At 44.9% G+C, this 10,478-nt stretch overlaps 1 protein-coding gene across 1 annotated transcript in view; it reads left to right on the top strand.

The window, feature by feature from the left end:
* Window positions 1-275: 275 nt before the first annotated feature.
* Window positions 276-10,478, top strand: part of TJAP1 (tight junction associated protein 1) — a 40,110-nt gene continuing 29,907 nt past the window's right edge. The window contains exons 1-2 of the mRNA XM_079328942.1: window positions 276-424; window positions 1,385-1,461. The gene's annotated coding sequence lies outside the window, so the exon portion shown is untranslated. The remainder of the gene's footprint in view (window positions 425-1,384; window positions 1,462-10,478) is intronic.

Genomic DNA, 10,478 nt, shown 5'->3' with positions numbered 1-10,478 from the left:
CCCGTCCCGCCGCCCCTCAGACTGCTCCCAGGTCCCGGGGCAGGAGCGGGTCCCGGCCCCGGCACTGCCGGCGGCAGCTCCTGTCCCGCCGCCCCTCAGACTGCTCCCAGGTCCCGGGGCAGGAGCGGGTCCCGGCCCCAGCACTGCCGCCGGCATCTCCAGTCCCGCCGCCCCTCGCGCTGTCGGGACCGCCCCGCTCCGCCCCGCCCCCCCGCGCGTGCCACCCGATGACGCAGCCACGCCGCGACGTGGGGATTCCGCCGGATTACCCGGCGTGTCCCGCGGCAAAATGGCGGCCTAAGGCGAGAGCGCGGGGCCGGGGCCGGGCGGGGGCAAAGTTTGGGACGCGCCCGAGGCGGGGCCGAACCGCGGCCGAACCGGCCGCAAAGTCACTGGGACCCCTGGTGGAGCCGAGCCCGACCGGGTCAGAGCCGGGCTGGGGCTCCGGGAGCGGGGAGCGGGGAACGCGACTGGCTGGGGACGAAGCCCCGGGCGGGGGCCCCTACGGCCCCTGGCCTCTGCGGGCTTCGGTCAGCGCCCGGCGGGCGGGGTGGGCCCTTCTGTCCACGTGTGTAGCGAGGAGTTGTAGAGCTCCCCGGGGACAGCGGGTTCGGGCGGGTCGCACCGTGGGCGGAGGGGGCGTCAGGCAGGTGGGGCGGGGGCCGGGCGCGGGAGGGCGGCGAGGCCACAGCCCCGGCCCCGGGGATCAGAGAGCTACAGAGCTCTCCCTCCTGGGGACAGACCCGTGTCAGGGAGAGCGCAGGCACGGGATCGGCACGCAGAGCCTGGTCCACGCAGGGTGTAGCTGTTTCTGGGTGATGGAGGGAGAGAGTTAGGTAGTGTGGGAGATGAGAAAGCAGTATCTCTGCAGGGACGTTGCTGGAGTAGGAGCTGCAAAGAGGAACAGGCTGGAAAGCACGTGTGTTAAAGAACCAGAGTGTAACTGACAGACGCAGGGTTGCAAGGGAAGAATCAGCATTCTTCTGGTGTCGTCAGGGAAAATTCTCTGTCAGCCTGGACATCCTGTCTAGTGCAACGGATCCTTCCCCCTGTAGAACTAGAGTGCAGCCTCTGGGGACATGGGGAGACTTTAAAGGAAAACAAGTGAACACTAAGTGCTGTACTGCCTCTGGCTCGGAGCTTGAGTACTCTGCATAGAGTGGAGTAAAAGGTAGAGTGCTAATACGCAGATTTTTAGGTGCACATGAGGTTGCATTGGTAGATACCAGGGTGTGTTAATGATACACAAATCTGGCAAGGCTGAGAATGACCTAGATCTGAGAGATGCCAGGTGGATCTTGCCCACTGAAAAGAATTATCCATCACATGTAGATAGTTCTGTGCCAGTGAAAGCTTTTCAGAGCTATGCATTTCTGTTTTACAGATTCAGAGAAGGAACCAGGATAAAGGGCCTATATAAGATGAAGCAATGAATCCTTACTGAAGCATCAGACTTAGCAGGTAAGAAAGCCAGGAATGAGTTGATACTGAGTCAGACTATGTTCTTTCTGTCCTACTTGAATTTTTTGAGAACATGTGAACCACATACAACACCGGCCCTCTCTGTGGTGTTCTCTGTACCGTAGTAGGCCAAGAATTGAGAGGCCAAGAGTGTCAGTGAAATGGGGGTGACCCTGAGAAATTCAGCAAGAGCTTCTGGAAAGGAAAGTTCAATTCAAGATGTAAGCCAGTGCTCTTGACGTGCTATCTTGGAAAGCAGTCTTAAATGTGCTCTATCAGTGCCAAAGTAGCTGTGCTGTCTATAATTCACAAAGGATCTGCACAGCCAGAATCCAAATGAAATCTTTTTTGACAGTCCTGCTCTTGCAATAATGGCAATGTCTAAGTTAGGTGGTTCTAGTGACCTTCTGTTCTGTCAGGTTATTTGTTCCATTACATTATTTTCCCATAAAAATTTTAACTGTTCCCGTGATGGGTTGTGCAGGTGTACCTGAATTCAGTGTTGACATCAGTTTAGAGGAGCAGTTGTTTGGTACCCAGCATCTGGTTTATTGATTGTATACTGTCAGATCACCTTTATACATTTCCTTTCTCCTTCACTTCCTAGTGGATCACTGCAGAAAGCATCTATATCCCAGCAGTGCTTTGCATAGGGTGTGATTTAGCTTCTTGGTGTTAAATTGGTATTTAAGCTACCAGGTCTTAGCTGTGGTATTGAGAGTTTTTCACTCCTCCCAGGCACACAGTGCTCTTGAAATCCTGTGAATGCATTTCAGCAGGGCCAGTGGAGTTTCAAAGTGCAGCCCATGGTTATCTTCATCTTTAATATTAACAAGGCATTGGGTCAGGAGGGGATGAGTTACTTGCCAAGACCTGTTGCCTCTTCACTCTCCAAAACAGCTTTCTGAACTAAAGATGAACTTGCGTGCTTTTCCACTCTGTTTCAAGTTGTTTGTTGGCTGCTCAGTCACTTGCTTTGCAGCCAGCAAACCCTCAATTCTTATTTCTGCCATCCACTCTAAATGCAATCATGGTGTGGCTTGTCAGGGAGATAGGCTAAAGCTTTGAAAAAGATACAGTCATTTGCAAGTCTGCCTGCTTCTTGTCCCAGAGCAGAACAAATCAAGTCAGATGGGACAAATGATTTTTGGTCAGCATACTAGTGTGAATGGTACCAGAGCTGGCTTGGAGAAAGGCAGCTGGTATGACATATTAAGTCTTTTTATAAAGGTGAAGAAAGCCAAGCTATTTGAGTGGTAGCAAAGTAAATAAATTTTGGTAAAATGTAACTGTACTTTTTGGTAACTGTATTTTATTTCATGCTTGTGAGTATTAGAGGCTGATTTTTTTTCTGAAAGTGAGCTCCCTAAATTGTTAAAATGTCTGCCTTGTTTTGTGGAGAAGCCACTGAAAACTGGATTCTGGCATTTCCATGTATCACCACATCTACAGTCTAGACCCAAGAAGCAGTTCTGTAGGTTATGTTCTGACACATTTTCTGTGTTGTGTGTTTGTTGTCATGGGCCTTGCTTCTCCAGTGAGAAGAGTCACTCCAGAGTGACAACAGAACTCTCTGCCTTACATGCTGCTGGGAGAAATGCAACATGTGAAAGTCTCAATAGGATTTCTCTGCTAATAAATGAGGATCTGGCTTGACACCTTTTTGATTCATCTTGCTCTTTTTACTGGGCTTGTCAGGATCTGGAATTGTCATAGAGCAGATTTTTTTTGACCATTTGACTTGATTAATGCTCTGAGAGTAAATTTAAGGTTCTGAAACTGGGTGTATTCATCTCCTTGCTTGAGGGCTTTTGGTTGGGAATGTATCTCCTTTCTTTATGACACCCTGAGCTTGGGAGAGAAGGTGTTTGTTGGCATTCATGCCAGCTGTGTGTATTTCAGATCACTAGTAACTGGATAAATGTGATCCTCTCTGAGATTCATTTAGCACAGGACTGCAAAGGAACTGTGTGTGTAACCTATGCAAACAGGATGAATGCCTTAGGCCATGAAATCATCCATGCTGTTTCCCTGCCAGTTCCCCTACCTGAGGGCTTTTAGATCTAGATTGACTGAGTCTGTAACTGTGGTAGGAAGAATGTTACTTTTTAAAGTTAAAATACCTTTACAGCTGGTTGGAGGGGAAGGGCGATGTCATGGTCAGAAAGATACCTATTTTCTGCCTCACATTTATGTTCAGGACATTACTGTTTCTTACTCTTCATTCTTTGCATGGAAAATATGATTAACATTTGTCTTACCAGGGATTTGAGGATGTGCCCATAAGTGTGTAGATGCTTACATATTGTGGTGTGGAATGCTTTATTAAAGCTCGGTGGTGGAGAAATGAAAAGGATACTTCAAGCTGTGACATCAAAATGGAGCAGATCCCTTTCTGATCCTTTGTCTTGTGTATTCTGTAGCATGGTGAAATTGCTATGGAGTGCAAGTCAGGCCCTGATTTGTTCAAGGCAAGTGGGTGCTCTGACATCTCACCATTTTTGCCTTCCCAGGAACTATTTGCTTGTTTTGCTCACATCTAACTTTGCCTGGATCTTTTTGATTTCAAGGGCAATTTTCTCTTTTTTGCTTTGTTGTTTGTTCTATTCTCAGAAACCATTCTCTTCATTATTAGGATGTTCATGTATGGTTTTTTTCCAAATATGCTCAGCCAGAGAGGGCCAAAAACAGCAGCTTGCAGGATGTTTCATAGCTGGAATGACATGAGCCAGCCTCTCCGGAGTTACCTCCTGGGATCTGCTCTTAGGAAGGAAATGGCGTGGAAAACCATGTAGGAGTATGAGAATAGTTTTGCAATGGCTGGAATGCAGTATAAGCATCACTTGGGTGGGCTCAGTTTTCCTCTGCTTTTCAACAGTGCTGGGCGCCAAGCCTGAGGAAGACTGCTCTGCAGGGGTGAAGGAGCTGGAATGTATTCTTCAGTTGAGGTGAATGCAATTCAGTGAAACTGATAGGCATCAAACTGAATAAAGATTTTAAAGTATTTTCACATGATGTCTAATCTGTGGAAATTCACTACCACATAATAGCGCTGAGGCTAAGAACTGAGCAGGATTCAGAAAAGATCAAGCACTTAGAAGTGGAAATGTTCAGACTTGCTTTAGTTAAAGAACTTGTTTTAGAAAGTGTATTTTTCAGACCTAATCCAATCTCTTAACAGGTAAAGGTTTGAAGAAAGGTCAGTGTTGTTCCATAATTGTCCACTGAGGCTTCTTGCTCCAGCTACTAACCCACCTTAATGTATTGGTCTGTTCACGGGCAAGGTATTGAATCACTTATGTGTTATGTTAGATTGCTCGCTGACCTTGCTTTTTGTGGTAACTGCATTAGGGTAAAAGAAGAAAACAACAAATCACCAACCAAAGAACAAATCCACAAAGCGCTGCAGCTGCTCTGATTACTCCTGGTAGTTGAGGATTTTAAGCTGATGAAGAGCAGGGTCTGTGGAAAGATAGTGCTGTTTGTAGAGGAGCACCGTCTTACTAATGAACATGGAGACGTAGCTATTGTCTTTTATGCTGAGTAGTCATGCAAAGCACTTGCTGCTTCTTCCCTTTGCTTATAAGAGGGAAAAGAATGTGTGGAGTTTGGCCTCTCCACATTGCAGTCTTGTTGTGGACTTTAGTCTGTAAGGTGTCTGAAAGGCAGGGCTTTAAGGCTGTTCATGTGAGTTCTGGTAATATTGTAGCGTGAGCCTCCATGTACTAATGTTTGTGAAGACAGTTTGTGTCCTGTGCTCAATCTGCTGACAATCAGGAGAATCATCAGTGCTGCAAGTAGGTATAAATTCCATTTGATGCATAGGCTAATAAAGACAAGTGGCAGTGGCATGAAGATTTGTATAAAAAGCTGTTTTTTGGCAATGTGTGCCTAAATGCAAGGGGAGCTGAAGGAAAGAAGTCTGTATGTGTATTTTCAGAGACAGAAGCAGGATATGTAAGCCTCAAGATCCCTTTATGGGCCCTATTGGCTTCTCTGGGAACAACATGTGCTTTAGGGCACAACTTAACCTTTTTGTGGGAGGGCTAATATCTGAGAATAAGCAGTTACTGACTTTCATAGAAGTTTTTTTGTTGCTGTTATAGTGAAATGGGTCAGGATTGGAAAATAAGTTTACCTGCAAGGCTTAGACTGATTTTTAGGCAGAGAGTATCTGACCAGCTTCTGGTGGCAAGAGAGAACTGGTTTAAATGTTTAGTTTCTTAAGGGAGAGCAAATTCAGACCTGGAAGTCCCACAGTGACTTCTATGTCTTTGGTTGAGTTCTGTATTTGTATTTTAGCTCTGTGATAAAGCTGGCTTTGGTAATGCTGTAGGAGTCATAACTGGATTTTCTTACTCTTGTGCTTAAACTCTCAGTTGTCCAGCTGTGTTAATGTAACAGTCATGCACAAATGGTTCTGAAATCAAAAGGGACAGATGAGGTAGTTTCTCCAAGTATTGAGGACTTACACATAGGCTCATAAAAAGCCTCAGGCAAGTTTTACTTTATAGCGTTTGTTTCAAAAGAATATAAGTTATTTTCCCAAGGTAATAATTAGATAATTATTGTGGCTGTAAGGGTTTTGACCATTATTTTGGCATATGCTACTCAGAGTAACTGGTTTTAGACCTGCATATGTCTTGCTTCACAAGCTCACTGCAATTCTCAAAGATGCCTTGCTGCTCTCTCTCCTAAATCAGATTTCTTCCTGCAGCTTTAATGTTCATTAGTGATGACTCTGATGCTGCCCAACGGGAAGGTTAAAAATATTCCAGGGAGATCAGTGGAAATCCGGTGTCTCTCACATAACTGAATAGTGATTGCAGTTAATGCTTCTGTTCTGGGTTTTTTTCCCTGGAGTATTTTATTTATAGTTTTTTCATTATTGAGAACTTTTCTCCCTTCTCTTGTATCTGTGGGAGATTTGTACCCAGTGTATTGTATGAAAAGTAATTTCAAATGTGGGAAAAGACAAAAGTGGAAAATAACAGGATTTTTTACTTAAAATTAAGTCGTTTTAAGTAACCTTTCTTGAGAATGGACTTCAAGTTTACATCCTGCCTTTAAGTGCATTTATTTTTCTGAGCAGAAAGTGTCTTGTGTGCTAAAGTATACAAAATACCTTTATTTCCCCTTTAGAATTTAAGCATTGCTTACATTACAGTAAATGAATATTGTAAAATGAAAACTTTGCTCAGAAGGGTTTTCTCAGGTAACTGAATTTTGCTAGAGATACACTCTGTTATTAGATGCCTGTGTAGGCAGTCAATCCAATTTCTTCTAGGACTAATGTGGAGAGTCATTTTTGGCAAACAACTCATACCAGTTTGGTTTGATTCCTGCAAGCAAATCACCCTTGCTGGACTGCAGAATTTTGGTAGATTCTACTTATACGTGTATTTATTTTTCCATGATTAGATGATACCTTTGCAAATAGGTTCCCAGGTATATCTGAAATGGTTGTAACAGAATTCAGTATAATCAAGGCCCCAGCTGGATGGAGCTGTATTAGTGTGCAGCTCCAGAGATGATTTACTGCCTGACTGACAACTCGCAATATAAACATTAGTCCAAGCATGATCTTGTCCCAAAACCCCGCCTACACAGGGAGCCATGAGTCTTCCTGCCACGCGCCATAAATCGTTTATGGTTTGCTCATGCCTGTGCGTTTGAAAAGCAGCTGTGGAGCAGGGATTAGCAGTTTGCAGAAGGCCCGTGTGGGGCTAAATTAGGGTCTCTTGTTCTGGTGGTGAATACCAGTATTGGAATAGCAGGAGTGCTTCTCAGCAGTGGAAGACAATTTACTCTGGGAATGGGGGTGGGTGCAGGGTATCTGTGAGGGTACAGCAGCCAGGAAAGAGTGTTGGATTGCAGTGCGCCAGTTTGAGCTCTGATGCCTGATTGATAGCTGCCCAGCACTGTGTGGGATTGAACAAGTCATTGTTAGTTCTGTGGGTTTAACATTTTATTTATATATTTGTTATTTCTATGTATTTTATACTTAAATATAGAGACACGAAATGTAAGCCTACTTCTTCTGTCTCCTAGGAGCTGAAGGATGATAGAGTTTTTCAGTGTTTCTTTTACAGTGTGAAGAGTGATTTCCCTTTTGCTAGCCCACGGAGCAGAATCAAATTATATGCAAGGCCATTTGGGGCTTTACAAACTAATTTTAAGCTTTTTTAAGAAGTTTTACTGTGCCACTTGGATTTATTACAGCTTTGCAACTTCAACTCCCAAAGTAAGACTATTTTTGTGCTGGCTGCGATAATTTAAATTACCTCCTGGAGCTTCTAATGACTAACTTGTGTTTATGGTGAAAGCTCCCATTTATCCAAACCCTTGAAAGCACAATCTGTTTGGTAATGTAACTCTAAATATATTGATGCTTTATATCAATGACAAGTACATCAGAGCCTAAAGTCACTTGATGCCTTCAAGTCTTTCTGTAATAAAAAGAATATGAAGGTTTTGCTGTATAGATGGGACTAGACAGTAGAGTTCAGAGATCTGTGTGCTGGCTGAAGGAGCAGCTGCTGAGTAAAGCAGATACAAGTAGATCATTTTCAGCTGGGTTGGTTACTCATTAATCCTTTCTTGGGTGGGTTGGGTAAGAATCCGGGTGGAATGTGTGAGCAGGGTGTCCCCTCTAGTGCATCTGCTAAACATGAGTGCTTCAGGATGGTGCCATGAGCATCCACAGGACCATGGGCAAAACCAGTGGACTCTGGGTAAAGCAGGTGATTGTTTCCGAAAGGACACAACTGGGAGACTTCTTACTATTTTGTTGAAGCTTTTGCATTGGCTTCTCTCTCAAATAAGACCATTTTCCTGGAGCTTTCCATTGTGCTCTCTTCTGTTGGAGGTTTGGGGAGGGTAGCTGGAAGGGCTGATCCTAGGCTTATTTTAGTCTCGGAGTTGCCACCATTTTTCTTACTGCTTTTGGCAAAAGGCTGTATAGTCTGATTCTTTCTGCTCTGCTGAGATGGAGGCCAGATAGCACCAAATATATTTGTGGCTGTTTGTGTGGGCATTTTGAGATTTGGAAGGCACTTTGCTAATGAGCTGTAGGTCATTTCGTGTCAGATTGGCTGAGTTTCCATCGAGCTGGTTCTTTGTTGCGGCAATGCATATGGACTGTCTGGGTTTGGGGATCCCTATTACCTATCTCAGATGGAGAGGGATTTCCTCCTCTTTGCTACCTCCTCTCTCCCCACATCATCACCTGGGGAGCTGTTAACCTCCAGATTGAATTAGATGGTTTGCTGTTACTTACGTAGACCTTTCAGATGTATACAGAGGTTAGAGAGGGGCATGGATATATGATTGTATTTTGAGCTTTCCCTCCTTCTCCTTGTTTTTGATACTGAAATTGGAATTCACCCTTCGCTTTTCCTGGGAACTGATGTGAAGGAATTGCTGTCACCCAGAGTAGCGCTCAATCTGCTTGCCTCGAGGCCCTGCTTCTCCAGGTTAGGACTTTGACTTTCACAGGCAATAGTTTGTTTATGAGCTTTTGTTACCTGAACCTTATTGGGTAGGTCTGAGGGGTACTACTGTTCAGAGCAGTGGAAATCTCAACTCAGCCAGGACAGGGAAGGAATAGAGTTAGTGCAGTTAACTCTTCCCCACCCCCCACTCGCCTTTCTTCCCTGTTTCCTCACCTGCCCAGCTGTGTAGTAGGTTAGCAGTACGTGTCTGTTCTTATTCTTATGAAAGTAGACTTTGTTCTCTGAAGACTGCTAATCATGCCCCATGGGGGTGTAATCAGTTATAAGGTATTTAATGCAGTGCAGGCGGGAACAGGCTGCCTGGCCGGGCTGGCAGATTGCAACACTACAATTATAAAGGGCCCCTTTCCCCCACTCACCCACCCACTGGTGGCAGGATGAGGGTACCTTGAAACAGTATTGAATCTATGAAAAGTAAAGATGTAGTGGGGGAAGGGAGAGGAGAGGCTGTAGAGACAGCTCCTATTCTGGGAAACAGGCAGACCTACATTCTGTGAGAGCTGCTGCCATTGCAGGTTGCACTGTTGAGACTTGTGGAGTTCGGGTGGCGTCACCATCGAAGTGATTGCACAGGGATGGCCCTTGGCAATGTGTAGAACAGCAGGGGCTTCCATCCTGTATGAAATGGGTTCTCTTGTGGTGGCTGGGGTTGGAGAGGTATGGAGTGGTTAGAAGGGAAGAAGCCCATTCTCCTGCATGCAGTGATTTAGACACCTAATCTGTAAATCCTGCCAGGCTTCTATTTATATCTTTGGATATAAATCTATTGGTAAATTTGGGCTTTCATGCCTCATTCTTCCAAGTACTGGAGCTACTAAAGCTTACTGAAGGGAACAGATAGCCTGAGGCCTTGAATTTCAACAGGCATGAGAAAGTCTACTGGACCTCGGTCTGGTCTGTTCTTGTTACTTAATATCAGATCCTTTCCCTCTGTGAGGGCCTTGAAATGCACATGTGGGGTGTGGAGCAGCTGGGCCACAAGCCTTATAAATCATCCCTGTTCCAGCAGCCTGCTAGATGCATTGGTATGTCTCTGGAGCTTATGGCTACATTGACCTTTCACCTTTCAGGCTCCCCAGAGGTTACAGTGTTTCAGCTCTTAATTGGTTCTCTCTGTATTTCCTGATGCTGTTTTGTGTCTATTACATTCAAGTCAGTTATATTCTTGCTGCAGTGCTCTTGGGTGTTGGTTTTCCTGTTTGGTGCTGAGGGAGCAGTGGCTATTGAGTCTTAACAGTTAGTCCTTAGTATTGGATGATGGATTTTTAAGGTTTTCAGGAGTGGGTTGTTGTTTAGTTATAGTGTACAGAGTAAGTGCAGATTCACAATGTGGGGAGATCACAATATAGACTTGAGAATTCTGCTGACAGTTGCACATCTGAGGCATCCTTCAAAGTAACTTCATATTTGAGAATGTGAATTCTTTGGAAAGCTTTAAGATTGTAGGAGTGCCGCATGAAGGAGGAAAATGTTTTTTCTGACTAGAGCACAGAGTCTCTTTGC

The sequence above is a fragment of the Erithacus rubecula genome, assembly GCF_903797595.1.
Source record: "Erithacus rubecula genome assembly, chromosome: 2".
NCBI classification, from domain to species: Eukaryota; Metazoa; Chordata; class Aves; order Passeriformes; family Muscicapidae; genus Erithacus; species Erithacus rubecula.
Note: the sequence above shows the minus strand (reverse complement) of the source record. Positions and strands in the feature narration are given on the sequence as shown.